This window comes from Pleurodeles waltl, chromosome 2_1 (assembly GCF_031143425.1).
Source record: "Pleurodeles waltl isolate 20211129_DDA chromosome 2_1, aPleWal1.hap1.20221129, whole genome shotgun sequence".
Classification (NCBI taxonomy): domain Eukaryota; kingdom Metazoa; phylum Chordata; class Amphibia; order Caudata; family Salamandridae; genus Pleurodeles; species Pleurodeles waltl.
In genome coordinates this window covers 94,747,451-94,760,936 of record NC_090438.1, presented here as the reverse complement: position 1 = coordinate 94,760,936, position 13,486 = coordinate 94,747,451, and the positions used below count along the sequence as shown (strand labels likewise).

The 13,486-nt window shown below is 48.9% G+C and overlaps 1 protein-coding gene across 4 annotated transcripts in view; it reads right to left on the bottom strand.

Moving 5' to 3' along the window:
• ARHGEF9 (Cdc42 guanine nucleotide exchange factor 9) overlaps window positions 1-13,486 on the bottom strand; it is a 902,972-nt gene that overhangs the window by 257,759 nt on the left and 631,727 nt on the right. The window contains exon 1 of one of the 4 annotated variants that reach the window (XM_069210624.1): window positions 2,175-2,444. The exons of the other annotated variants lie outside the window; for them this stretch is intronic. The gene's annotated coding sequence lies outside the window, so the exon portion shown is untranslated. Of the gene's footprint in view, window positions 1-2,174; window positions 2,445-13,486 lie in introns of those variants that run through there. 4 annotated transcript variants of the gene reach the window in all.

The following is a 13,486-nucleotide window of genomic DNA, read 5'->3' as shown; positions in this document are numbered from 1 at the left end:
TCCTGAGGATAACCCGGTGTGGGAACTTGACAGTGTCTGCCTTTGCTTCACCAAGGCCATGGTTGACACCATTAGGGTCAGGTCATCCAATTTAGGGAACCCCTTGGGTTTAATCCAGACCCGATCACGCTGCCTAAAGTTATACCCAGACTTCAGAACAATGTGACCTAAGGTGACCATATGGCTCAAATTTCTTTTGAATACGCAATTTAGAGTCCTAGGCTACCACTTTGCAAATCGGTGCTTTCTCAGAAATGTAGTTTATATTTGCACCAGTAGTACCAACTGATAAAACCCATCTCATAATGATGATCTGCACATGGAGTCGTGGGCTTGAAAAGCCCTTGGGTCAACCTCAGTGCTTAATTTGTGCTTGTTGTGTCCGGTGCTGAGCACTGGCACTTATTTTTGAGGGCCGGGGCTTAATCTTCTGCCTCAAGCATTTGCTGCGAGCAAAAGACACATATGGGAAAGACGGAGGAAGGGGAAAACGAAAAAGTGTCACAAAAGGAGAAAGCAGAAAGCTGCAAGAGTGAGCTGAAGGGGCGGGGGAGTGGCTTTATATGGATTGAAGAGGCCAAGATGGCTTCAGGATTACACCGCCTCAGTATTCCATGTTCACACATTTAATTGCAGCAGCCGCGTCTTTAAGAGGAGGGCTTTGAGCACCGGCACCTTTTTATTTACAAATTAAGCACTGGTCAACCTACTATAACCCTGAACAGACCACGTTTATCTCTGACCTCAGGCCGCAACCTCAAAAATACCCCTTAAAAGTAGAAATACCACACTGAGCATATCACCAAGACAACAGTCACTGAGATCAAGTCTCACAGATCCATGTGCGAGTATCTCATCCAGTCCAGTTTTTCTCAGCATTTTGCAACTTGTAGTCTCGGTTTAATAATGGGTGAAAAAAGGAATGCAGATACTTTAATCATAAATGACAACAATTTAAATATCGAGACAGGTTTAGACAGGAAGCAGCTAAAATAATGCAATTTTTAGATTTAACAAACTGGGAGTCTGTCGCATGAATCGGGTCTGTATATAGAAATGCGGAATGGAAAGACAAATTCCAGAGGGGGTGAGCTAGTGACGCATGCCCTGGGAGCTTGAGAGGCCTGCCACAACGCTTTCCTTTCAGAAACCACTGTCCCCCGATGTATTACACCAGGTTTTCAGTGGCAGTGCCCTAGGACTGCGCGCCCAGCATTACACGAAATCTCGAGGTTCCAAACTTGGCGTCGCAGGGGCATTGTTTTCTTCACCAGTGAAAAGAATACACCCTATTTTTAAAAAACACCTCATTTAAACCACAATATTATAATTTAGCCACCGTGTGGTGCTGCTATGTTAATTCAAATGGAATGTGGGTCCTACAACCATGGATGCGTGCACCCCACACGCACACATCCTCCCTCCCCCAGCCTCCTTTCTCCTGCTCTAATGACGCAGACGAAGCAAGCAGTTTATCTGCAACTAGTGAGCAGTGGAGGCTCAGCAGCCGCAAGCAGGGAGGAAGAATGCAGCCTGCACGGCGGAGGATTACCATATCAAGTGGCTGGGAATGTACCAACGCAGCTCGCGAAGGGGTGGGCTCGGGTGGGCGCGCGCCGGCTTCCAACCCAGCAGGCCAGGGCGCAGCGCGCATCCAAGAACCAAACACGCCAGCTGCGCCGAGCCCCATCTGCCTGGGGACGCTAGTAGTGTGCGAATGAAAGCCGTTCTGATTAGACTGAACCCACGAGGCGAGTGCATCGGCCTCCCCCCACTTCTTTCTCCGGTTCACACCCCCTCCACCATCCGCATACTAATGACTTGGCTTGTTAACTCTCGGAAGGCTGGAAAAGCGGTGCCCACCACCCACTCCTGGCTAGCGCGCGCCCACCCGCAGGTCAATGACAAGCTGCTGCCTTTCTTGCCTTCTCGCAGAAAAAAAAAACCCAGTGAAGTTAAAAAAATAAAAACAGAATGCAAATTAGAATTTTCACCATCAGATGAAAGAACAATTGGAGCCGGGGGTAGGGAGATGGGCTGACATCCCCTTCTGCAGCCGGTTCTACTGGGAGGCAGAGGCAGGGGAGCGAAGGTAATATATTCCCCTCACGAACCACCCTGGTGCAGAAACGATTGGGGGCTCCATTCTTCACGGAGAGGGTTCCGCTTCTTACCGGTCTGGGCACCGACTGTCGCGCGCCTTCATTCCGCTGTCCCCGCGTGGCGGTCTCAGACAGAGAGAGCGGGCAACTTCATCGTTCTGGCCCCGGCGTTCAGATCCTCTCGATGCTCCATCTCGTGAAGGTTGCTCCCCTCCGCACACACCACCTCCGTCTCTTCCTCATCATCATCATCATCATCCGTGAGGGGAGGGGAGATCACGGATCCTGTTTTCTGAGCAGGCGGGTTCTCGGAGTCCCTGTGCTGGAGTCTCACATGTGTCTGAGGGTGGAGGCGGCAGCGGCGAGGGGCTTAGGGAGGGAGGTTAGGAAATGATGTCCAAACACTGGGTTACCGTATTCATTACTTCTGTGTCTACCTGTATTGGGCTCAGGAGACGACGCAGGCACATGGGTCGCATACTAACTCAATGGGCGTGATGGCACGGTGCACTCAGTGCCTATTTTTTGACCCTGTACTTGACCTGTACTCGGGTGGTCGAAGAGTGAGGGATATGAAAAGGACAGCCCTTTAGGATACGGGTGGCCATCAAGGTATCCTAATGGACACTACATTCCTCCCAAAACCAATGAGATCAGAGTCAAACAGTGAAAAACAAAAAAAGTTGGACACCACTGTGAGTCTGGCAGTCTCAGAGTCAACCAGCAGTGCACTGGAAAATAACTGGACAAATGATGCCAGATGCAAAAGGACGTTATCAGTCTAGTTCACAGTTTAACCTGATGGTGAGTCGGAGCATGACCAATGACGTGGATGGGTTCTAGATGTTTGACAGCATCCATGACAGGACTACACTTGGTGCATTTAGAGCAGGTCCACCTTGCTGATCATTTTGATAGTTTGTGGTCGGTAACCAACCGATCAAATGCTGCATCAGGGAAGAAGCATTGCTGGAGTCACATTGGTCATGGTGCTTGACCTCTGAAAGGGCTACTCCTAAATCTGATACGCTGCAAAGGAGCCAGTGACGTAACAAAACTTGAGGGGACCCCCCTGCAAAGTACCTGGTGCCTGCCACCACTGCACAGTGTACCGTGCTGAGGGTGGCCCCTGGAGCTCGTGGAGCCCCCTGCATCGCGGGGGCCTTTGTTACGCCACTGAAAGGAGCAGTGCTAAGTTCAGCTCTCTGGTAATGAGGAACATTGTACGTCACCACAAGACAGGGCTGTCTTGAGCCTGCATGTGTGTGCCTTGGTAGGGACGATTAATACACCCGATAAGCCACTGCCAAGTTAATCACTGAACAAGGGTGTCTCATGAACTTTCGGCACGGTAATGATGGTAGTGGATGACGAGTCGTGGTGCTGCTGGTACCGAAGTTCTGACTTCAGTCAGGTTTGAGTCACTCCACAGACAGCGGCAGTAATGCACAAAGAACTGTCAGCACAATGTCACCAGTTCAGTCACCCATCAATCACAGGGATGGCCTGGTTCATCCTCAGTTGATGGTGGCTTGTGATGTGTAGGGGAGATGATCTTATAACCTTTAACAGGACCTATTGTTAACTTTAACTTGTAACTTAGCTTTCAAAGGTTTGTCCATAGATTTGCGGTGGTTCTTGCATGGTGCATGGAGTCTTTTTTACAGTGAGATGACATGATGGTAACTGGATGAGCTTCTTATTCATATTGATGGAGATGCTCACAGCCAAAAGGTACAAGCTTTTGAGACAGTGGGGTCTTCAGGCATGACAAGGTTCTTTTCTTTTTTATCAGAAGAAGTGGACCCAGTTTTGCCAGTGTGGACCTGCAAGTTATGCCCTATTTCTTCTTGGTGTTTGCATGTGTACCTTCTTCTTAATGAATGCAGCTTGGCCTATAGTCGATTGAGAGTCTATGTGGTCAGGCCAATGGGCGTTAGTGGTGGTGTGTAGCGGTGTGTACATGATGAGCGTGGGCATGCTTCGGGGCCGGCACTGATCCACTTCATCTTCAGAGGGTAGGAGAACACAAGCTGGTGTGACACGATGCTACATGTTCTCTGATGGTGAATGGAGACATGCAGTCACAACTGCAATTAAGAGTGGCAGGTGAATAGCAGCAGTATGGGAGAACAGGCATGCTAGAGAAGCATTGGGGCCTGCTTCATGGTGCAAAGGCCCATGCTGTGAGATGAGCTATTCCTTATGATGCTGAGGCATGTTCAGGTAGGAGCCAGTCGCGGACCGCTTCGCTCGAAAGGAACGGGGTGGGGCAGGTGCGGCACGTGGGGTTGGAGAGGTTATGGCAGGGCACCTAAAATTTAATAAAACTAAATAAAAATAAAAAAACCCTTACCTTTTTGGCACGGTCCCGTGCCGGGCTCCTCTTCCCTCTTCCCTCATGGCTGCACACACAGGTACAGGCTCCCAGCCTGCCCCGCGGCCATTCCTGACGCTGCTCAGGCACACTGGGAGCCTGTGCAGGCTCTCTCCAGCCCGGCAACACAAGAGAGCCTACCGCATGTGTGTGTTTGGCCGGCCCGAGCCAGCCAGTCAAACATACATGTGCAGTGAGGGGGAGTGTTGAGCACTCCCCCTCACAGCTCCTCACCCCAGATGCCCCGCCACTTTCACAACGAGGGGATAATAAACTTAGTTTATTATCCCCTCGTTGTGAAAGTTTTGCAGCTTCTGCTGCTGGCGGGGGGCGACGCTCCTCTGCCCTAACGGAGGAGCCAACCCTGGTAGGAGCAAGGTATTGTTATTGTTTGGGCCTTCTAGGGTGGTGTGGCTGCAGCAACTTGTCTGAGGAGTTCTCCGGTGGGTGTTCAACTTACGGCCTGTGGCAGGCTCAGATTCTGTTGAAGCTGGGGTTGTAGGCCACATAGTACCACTTATCACCTGTAGGGGCAGCCAAGTGATTAGCAGGCTGACTGGAGGCCCAAGAGGTCCTTGATGATGCAGGTGTAGGTCTGAACGGGAGGTCCTTTAGGCAGACTATGGGTCTAGAAGAAACCCATGTGTCCGGAACAGCAGCAGGGCCTCTGGTTTAGTTTAACGACACTGCCTTTTTTGTGGTACTACGCAGGCCTTGATGATGACCTTTCTCGTCAGGCATGTTGCACAGTGGTGTAATTTTCCACCAGAAATGAGTCCCCCCATGACGAGTCGCAGTGTATACTTTAAAGGTTAGAAGGCAGGTGAGCACCAGGATGAAGGTCACTCATCAATGTGAGGTGTCGAAGGAAAGATTCAGCCCCTTCAGGTTAAGGTAGATGCAGCTCCTTAGGGTTTGAGGCCGTGGTTCACGCTTGTGTGAGGACACACGCACCAGCTTCTGTTTATTAGCCCGGTCACAATCTGTGTGAAACAGGTGGTGGTTGGGTGTGGACATGTATAGGACAGGTACCTATTAGATGAGGGTGCCCTGTGACTCCTCCCGATGGATACTACAATGAGGGACGAACAGACATAAGTTGCCAATGTCTACTATAGGTTACTGGCTTGAGGTTTAAGTTGGCAAGTCACGCTGATTTTGAGCTCCTATGGTGTTTAGTCGGCTCCAAGCAGAATTGGTGATTGTACACAACGCTCTGGACTTTTACCAAAGTGAATGTCTCATACTGAGAGTTGAGACTCCCTGAGAATGCAGTGCTCCGATCAGAGATGATATACTGGGTTGGGTTTATTGTAAAATGTTGGTGTCATGCCAGGGTAGTGTCACGTATTACCTTGAAGTTCTCATATGGAGCTCATTCAAGACTTGGATTTCATACAGAGGTAACGTTCTTTCAAAAGCTGAGTAGAAACAAGTTGTTTGTGTTAATGCACCATCCTCCTATCACTGTGATATATCTACACCTGGGGTGTCCAACATAGATTCAGTAGGTTTGGATCCATTACAGATTTTCAGGATAACCACAATGTAAATATTTTTTATTGGGAGTCCTTGTACAGTAAATGTATTTTGGTGGGGCATTCTGAAGCTATGGCATGGATTCAGCTTTTGGGAACTATGATGGAAAAAACACACCTACACTTAAAAAGGCATGCCTTTTAGTGTGGATGTGCCATTCGTCACTCCTAGTGGCCTGTGAGCTATTCTCGATTGTGCAATCACACAATGGAAAACTAGGCTGGTATAAAAAATTACAGAAGATTGAATGTATGAATTTTACATTAGAAAGTATCCCGAATGAGCTATGAACACAATCAACAAGAGGGACTGTTGTAGGAGGCTGGACTGGCTTGTAGTGAGTACCAAGGGGTACTTGCACCTTGCACCAGGCCCAGTTATCCCTTATTAGTGTATAGGGTGTCTAGCAGCTTAGGCTGATAGATAATGGTAGCTTAGCAGAGCAGCTTAGGCTGAACTAGGAGACGTGTGAAGCTACTACAGTACCACTTAGTGTCATATGCACAATATCATAAGAAAACACAATACACAGTTATACTAAAAATAAAGGTACTTTATTTTTATGACAATATGCCAAAGTATCTTAGAGTGTACCCTCAGTGAGAGGATAGGAAATATACACAAGATATATATACACAATAGCAAAAATATGCAGTATAGTCTTAGAAAACAGTGCAAACAATGTATAGTTACAATAGGATGCAATGGGGAAACATAGGGATAGGGGCAACACAAACAATATACTCCAAAAGTGGAATGCGAACCACGAATGGACCCCAAACCTATGTGACCTTGTAGAGGGTCGCTGGGACTATTAGAAAATAGTGAGAGTTAGAAAAATAACCCTCCCCAAGACCCTGAAAAGTGAGTGCAAAGTGCACTAAAGTTCCCCTAAGGACAAAATAGTTGTGTTAGAGGAATAATGCAGGAAAGACACAAACCAGCAATGCAACAACTGTGGATTTCCAATCTAGGGTACCTGTGGAACAAGGGGACCAAGTCCAAAAGTCACAAGCAAGTCGGAGATGGGCAGATGCCCAGGAAATGCCAGCTGCGAGTGCAAAGAAGCTTCGACTGGACAGAAGAAGCTGAGGTTTCTGCAGGAACGAAAAGGGCTAGAGACTTCCCCTTTGGTGGACGGATCCCTCTCGCCTTGGAGAGTCGTGCAGAAGTGTTTTCCCGCCGGAAGGACGCCAACAAGCCTTGCTAGGTGCAAATCGTGCGTTTGGCGTTTTTGGACGCTGCTGGGGCCCAGGAGGGACCAGGAGGTCGCAAATTGGACCTGAAGAGAGAGGGGACGTCGAGCAAGACAAAGAGCCCTCACTGAAGCAGGTAGCACCCGGAGAAGTGCCAGAAACAGGCACTACGAGGATGCGTGAAACGGTGCTCGCCGAAGTTGCACAAAGGAGTCCCACGTCGCCGGAGACCAACTTAGAAAGTCGTGCAATGCAGGTTAGAGTGCCGTGGACCCAGGCTTGGCTGTGCACAAAGGATTTCCGCCGGAAGTGCACAGAGGCCGGAGTAGCTGCAAAGTCGCGGTTCCCAGCAATGCAGCCCAGCGAGGTGAGGCAAGGACTTACCTCCACCAAACTTGGGCTGAAGAGTCACTGGACTGTGGGGGTCACTTGGACAGAGTCGCTGGATTCGAGGGACCTCGCTCGTCGTGCTGAGAGGAGACCCAAGGGACCGGTGATGCAGCTTTTTGGTGCCTACGGTTGCAGGGGGAAGATTCCGTCGACCCACGGGAGATTTCTTCGGAGCTTCTGGTGCAGAGAGGAGGCAGGCTACCCCCACAGCATGCACAAGCAGGAAAACAGTCGAGAAGGCGGCAGGATCAGCGTTACAGAGTTGCAGTAGTCGTCTTTGCTACTATGTTGCAGGTTTGCAGGCTTCCAGCGCGGTCAGCGGTCGATTCCTTATCAGAAGGTGAAGAGGGAGATGCAGAGGAACTCGGATGAGCTCGTGCATTCGTTATCTAAAGTTTCCCCAGAGACAGAGACCCTAAATAGCCAGAAAAGAGGGTTTGGCTACCTAGGAGAGAGGATAGGCTAGCAACACCTGAAGGAGCCTATCACAAGGAGTCTCTGACGTCACCTGGTGGCACTGGCCACTCAGAGCAGTCCAGTGTGCCAGCAGCACCTCTGTTTCCAAGATGGCAGAGGTCTGGAGCACACTGGAGGAGCTCTGGACACCTCCCAGGGGAGGTGCAGGTCAGGGGAGTGGTCACTCCCCTTTCCTTTGTCCAGTTTCGCGCCAGAGCAGGGGCTAAGGGGTCCCTGAACCGGTGTAGACTGGCTTATGCAGAATTGGGCACATCTGTGCCCAAGAAAGCATTTCCAGAGGCTGGGGGAGGCTACTCCTCCCCTGCCTTCACACCATTTTCCAAAGGGAGAGGGTGTCACACCCTCTCTCAGAGGAAGTTCTTTGTTCTGCCATCCTGGGCCAGGCCTGGCTGGACCCCAGGAGGGCAGATGCCTGTCTGAGGGGTTGGCAGCAGCAGCAGCTGCAGTGAAACCCCAGGAAGGGCAGTTTGGCAGTACCAGGGTCTGTGCTACAGACCACTGGGATCATGGGATTGTGCCAACTATGCCAGGATGGCATAGAGGGGGCAATTCCATGATCATAGACATGTTACATGGCCATATTCGGAGTTACCATTGTGAAGCTACATATAGGTAGTGACCTATATGTAGTGCACGCGTGTAATGGTGTCCCCGCACTCACAAAGTTCAGGGAATTGGCTCTGAACAATGTGGGGGCACCTTGGCTAGTGCCAGGGTGCCCTCACACTAAGTAACTTTGCACCCAACCTTTACCAGGTAAAGGTTAGACATATAGGTGACTTATAAGTTACTTAAGTGCAGTGTAAAATGGCTGTGAAATAACGTGGACGTTATTTCACTCAGGCTGCAGTGGCAGGCCTGTGTAAGAATTGTCAGAGCTCCCTATGGGTGGCAAAAGAAATGCTGCAGCCCATAGGGATCTCCTGGAACCCCAATACCCTGGGTACCTCAGTACCATATACTAGGGAATTATAAGGGTGTTCCAGTAAGCCAATGTAAATTGGTAAAAATGGTCACTAGCCTGTCAGTGACAATTTGGAAAGAAATGAGAGAGCATAACCACTGAGGTTCTGATTAGCAGAGCCTCAGTGAGACAGTTAGTCACTACACAGGTAACACATTCAGGCACACTTATGAGCACTGGGGCCCTGGGTTACCAGGGTCCCAGTGACACATACAACTAAAACAACATATATACAGTGAAAAATGGGGGTAACATGCCAGGCAAGATGGTACTTTCCTACACAACCCCCCCCCAAACGAAGGACAATAAGACTAGCCATGACCTGATGAGTCTTCATTGTCTAAGTGGAAATATCTGGAGAGTCCATCTGCATTGGAGTGGCTACTCCCAGGTCTATGTTCCACTGTATAGTCCATTCCCTGTAGGGATATGGACCACCTCAACAATTTAGGATTTTCACCTTTCATTTGTTTTAGCCAAAGTAGAGGTTTGTGGTCTGTCTGAACAATGAAGTGAGTGCCAAACAGGTATGGCCTCAACTTCTTCAGAGCCCAGACCACAGCAAAGGCCTCCCTCTCAATGGCAGACCAACGCTTTTCTCTAGGGGTCAACCTTCTACTAATAAAAGCAACGGGTTGATCCTGGCCCTCAGAATTAAGTTGTGATAGGACTGCCCCTACTCCTAATTCAGATGCATCAGTTTGGACATAGAATTTTTTAGAGTAACAAGGGCTTTTCAGGACAGGTGCAGAGCACATGGCCTGCTTCAGCTCCTCAAAAGCTTTCTGACAGCTTGCTGTCCATAATACCTTTTTAGGCATTTTCTTGGATGTGAGGTCATTAAGAGGGGCTGCAATGGAGCCATAGTTCTTAATGAACCTCCTGTAGTACCCAGTGAGGCCTAGGAAGGCTCTCACCTGAGTCTGAGTGGTAGGGGGAACCCAATCAATAATTGTTTGGATTTTCCCCTGAAGTGGTGCAATCTGTTCCCCACCAACAAGGTGTCCCAGATAAACCACCTTACCCTGCCCTATCTGGCACTTTGAAGCCTTGATAGTGAGGCCTGCCTTTTGCAGGGCCTCCAAAACTTTCCATAGGTGGACCAGGTGATCATCCCAGCTGGAGCTAAAGACAGCTATATCGTCCAAATATGCTGCACTGAAAGCTTCCAGCCCTTGCAGGACTGTGTTCACCAACCTCTGAAAAGTGGCAGGTGCATTTTTCAAACCAAAAGGCATTACAGTAAACTGGTAATGTCCTCCAATGGTAGAAAATGCAGTCTTAGATTTAGCATCTTCTGATAATTTGATCTGCCAATACCCTGCAGTCAAATCAAAAGTGCTTAGATACTTGGCAGATGCCAGTGTATCTATAAGCTCATCTGCCCTGGGTATAGGGTGAGCATCAGTTTTGGTTACCAAGTTGAGACCTCTATAGTCTACACAAAACCGCATTTCCTTCTTTCCATCTTTAGAATTGGGTTTTGGTACCAGTACCACAGGAGAAGCCAATGGACTGTCAGAGTGCTCAACCACTCCCAGTTCCAACATTTTCTGAACTTCTTGCTTTATGCAGTCCCTGACATGGTCAGGCTGCCTATAGATCTTACTTTTGACAGGTAAACTGTCTCCAGTATCTATAGTGTGCTCACACCAAGAAGTGGTGCCTGGCACAGTAGAGAAGAGTTCTGAAAATTGTCCTAGGAGATTTATGCAATGGTCTTTCTGCTCAGCAGTAAGACAATCTGCCAAAACTACACCTTCCACAAGAGCATCTTGTTCTGTGGAAGAGAAGAGATCAGGTAGAGGATCACTGTCTTCTTCCTGTCCCTCATCAGTTGCCATGAGCAGGGTGAGATCAGCCCTGTCATAGTAGGGTTTCAGGCGGTTGACATGGAGCACCCTAAGGGGACTCCTGGCAGTGCCTAAGTCAACCAAGTAGGTGACTTTACCCTTCTTTTCAACAATTGTGTGGGGTCCACTCCATTTATCTTGGAGTGCTCTTGGGGCCACAGGCTCCAAGACCCACACTTTCTGCCCTGGTTGGTACTGAACCAAAACAGCCTTCTGATCATGCCATTGCTTCTGGAGCTCTTGGCTGGCCTGAAGGTTTTTACTGGCCTTTTTCATGTACTCAGCCATCCTTGATCTGAGGCCAAGTACATAATCCACAATATCCTGCTTAGGAGCTTTTAAAGGTTGTTCCCAACCCTCCTTTACAAGTGTGAGTGGACCCCTAACAGGGTGTCCAAAAAGAAGTTCAAAGGGGCTGAAGCCCACTCCTTTCTGGGGTACCTCCCTGTAGGCAAAAAGGAGGCATGGTAGAAGGATATCCCATCTCCTGCGGAGTTTTTCAGGGAGACCCATAATCATGCCTTTGAGAGTTTTATTAAATCTCTCCACCAGTCCATTTGTTTGTGGATGATAGGGTGTTGTGAACTTGTATGTTACACCACACTCCTTCCACATGGCCTTTAAGTATGCAGACATGAAATTGCTTCCTCTGTCTGATACTACTTCCTTTGGGAAGCCCACCCTGGAAAATATTCCCTGGAGGGCTTTTGCCACTGCAGGAGCTGTAGTGGTCCTTAAAGGAATAGCTTCAGGATATCTTGTGGCATGGTCCACTACCACTAAGATAAACCTATTGCCTGAAGCAGTAGGAGGGTCAAGGGGGCCAACTATGTCAACCCCTACCCTTTCAAAGGGAACCCCAACCACAGGCAGTGGGATAAGGGGAGCCTTTGGGGTGCCACCTGTCTTGCCACTGGCTTGACAGGTTTCACAGGACTTGCAAAATTCTTTTGTGTCCTCAGACATCCTAGGCCAATGAAACAGGGGAACAAGTCTGTCCCAAGTTTTCATTTGTCCTAGATGCCCAGCTAAGGGAATGTCATGTGCCAGTGTTAGGAGGAACTTTCTGTACTCCTGAGGGATCACTAATCTCCTGGCAGCTCCAGGTTTAGGATCCCTATGCTCAGTGTACAAGAGGTTGTCCTCCCAGTAAACTCTGTGAGAGTCACTGACATCCCCATTAGCCTGTTTGACAGCTTGCTGTCTGAGACCCTCTAATGTGGGACAGGTTTGCTGTGCCACACTCAGCTCCTCTCTGGCAGGCCCCCCTTCACCCAAAAGCTCAGCAGTGTCTGCTTCCAGCTCCTCTGGTGTAGGTTCTGCACAGGGAGGGAATTCTTCTTCCTCAGAAGTAGAATCCACTGTAGAGGGAGGGATAGTAGGAAGTGGTTTGCTTCTACTAGCCCTAGCTTTAGGGAGCACTTGGTCCATTGTTCCAGGATCCAAGCTTCCCTGTCCTTTTTGCTTTTTGGCCTGAGCCCTTGTCAAAGCAAAAATATGCCCTGGGATGCCCAGCATTGCTGCATGGGCCTCCAACTCCACATCTGACCAAGCTGATGTCTCCAAATCATTCCCTAATAGACAGTCTACAGGTAAATCTGAAGCTACCACAACTTTCTTTGGACCAGTTACCCCCCCCCAGTTGAGATTTACAACAGCCATGGGGTGGCTTTGTGTTATGTTGTGAGCATCGGTTACTTGGTACTGGTGTCCAAGTATGTGTTGTTCAGGGTGCACCAGTTTCTCAATCACCATTGTGACACTGGCACCTGTGTCCCTGTAGGCCTGGACCTCAACACCATTTATTAGGGTTAGTTGCTTGTACTTCTCCAAGTTATGGGGGCAAGCAACCAAAGTGGCTAAATCAATAGCCCCTTCAGAGACTAAAGTAGCCTCTGTGGTCTCCCTAATCAGACCAACCCCAACTAAATTACCAAAAGTGAGCCCAGCTACTCCCTTGGATTGGCTATTAGTAGGTTTGCTCCCACCACCACTGCTATTAGTAGGGACACTAGGTATAGCAGTAGGGGTTGTAGTGGTAGGAGCTGTGGTGCCTTTCTTTGGACAACTGGGATCTGTTGTCCAATGGCCTTTTATTTTACATAAATAGCACCATGGTTTCTTTTCCTTGTTCTGATTAAAGGAGGATTTGGGCCCACCACCCCCACCAGAGTGTTTTTGTGGGCCTGATGAAGACTCATTTTTAGATTTGTCCCCACCCTTGTCAGAAGACTTACCATCCTTCTTTTTGTTGCCATCTTTGTCACCCCCTGTATGAACTTTTCTGTTCACTCTTGTTCTGACCCATTTGTCTGCCTTCTTTCCCAATTCTTGGGGAGAGGTCAGATCAGAGTCCACCAAGTACTGGTGCAACAAATCAGACACACAATTATTAAGAATATGCTCTCTCAGGATCAAGTTATACAGGCTGTCATAATCAGTAACTTTACTGCCATGTAACCACCCCTCCAAGGCCTTCACTGAATGGTCAATGAAATCAACCCAGTCTTGTGAAGACTCCTTTTTGGTCTCTCTGAACTTTATCCTGTACTGTTCAGTGGTTAAGCCATAACCATCCAGGAGTGCAT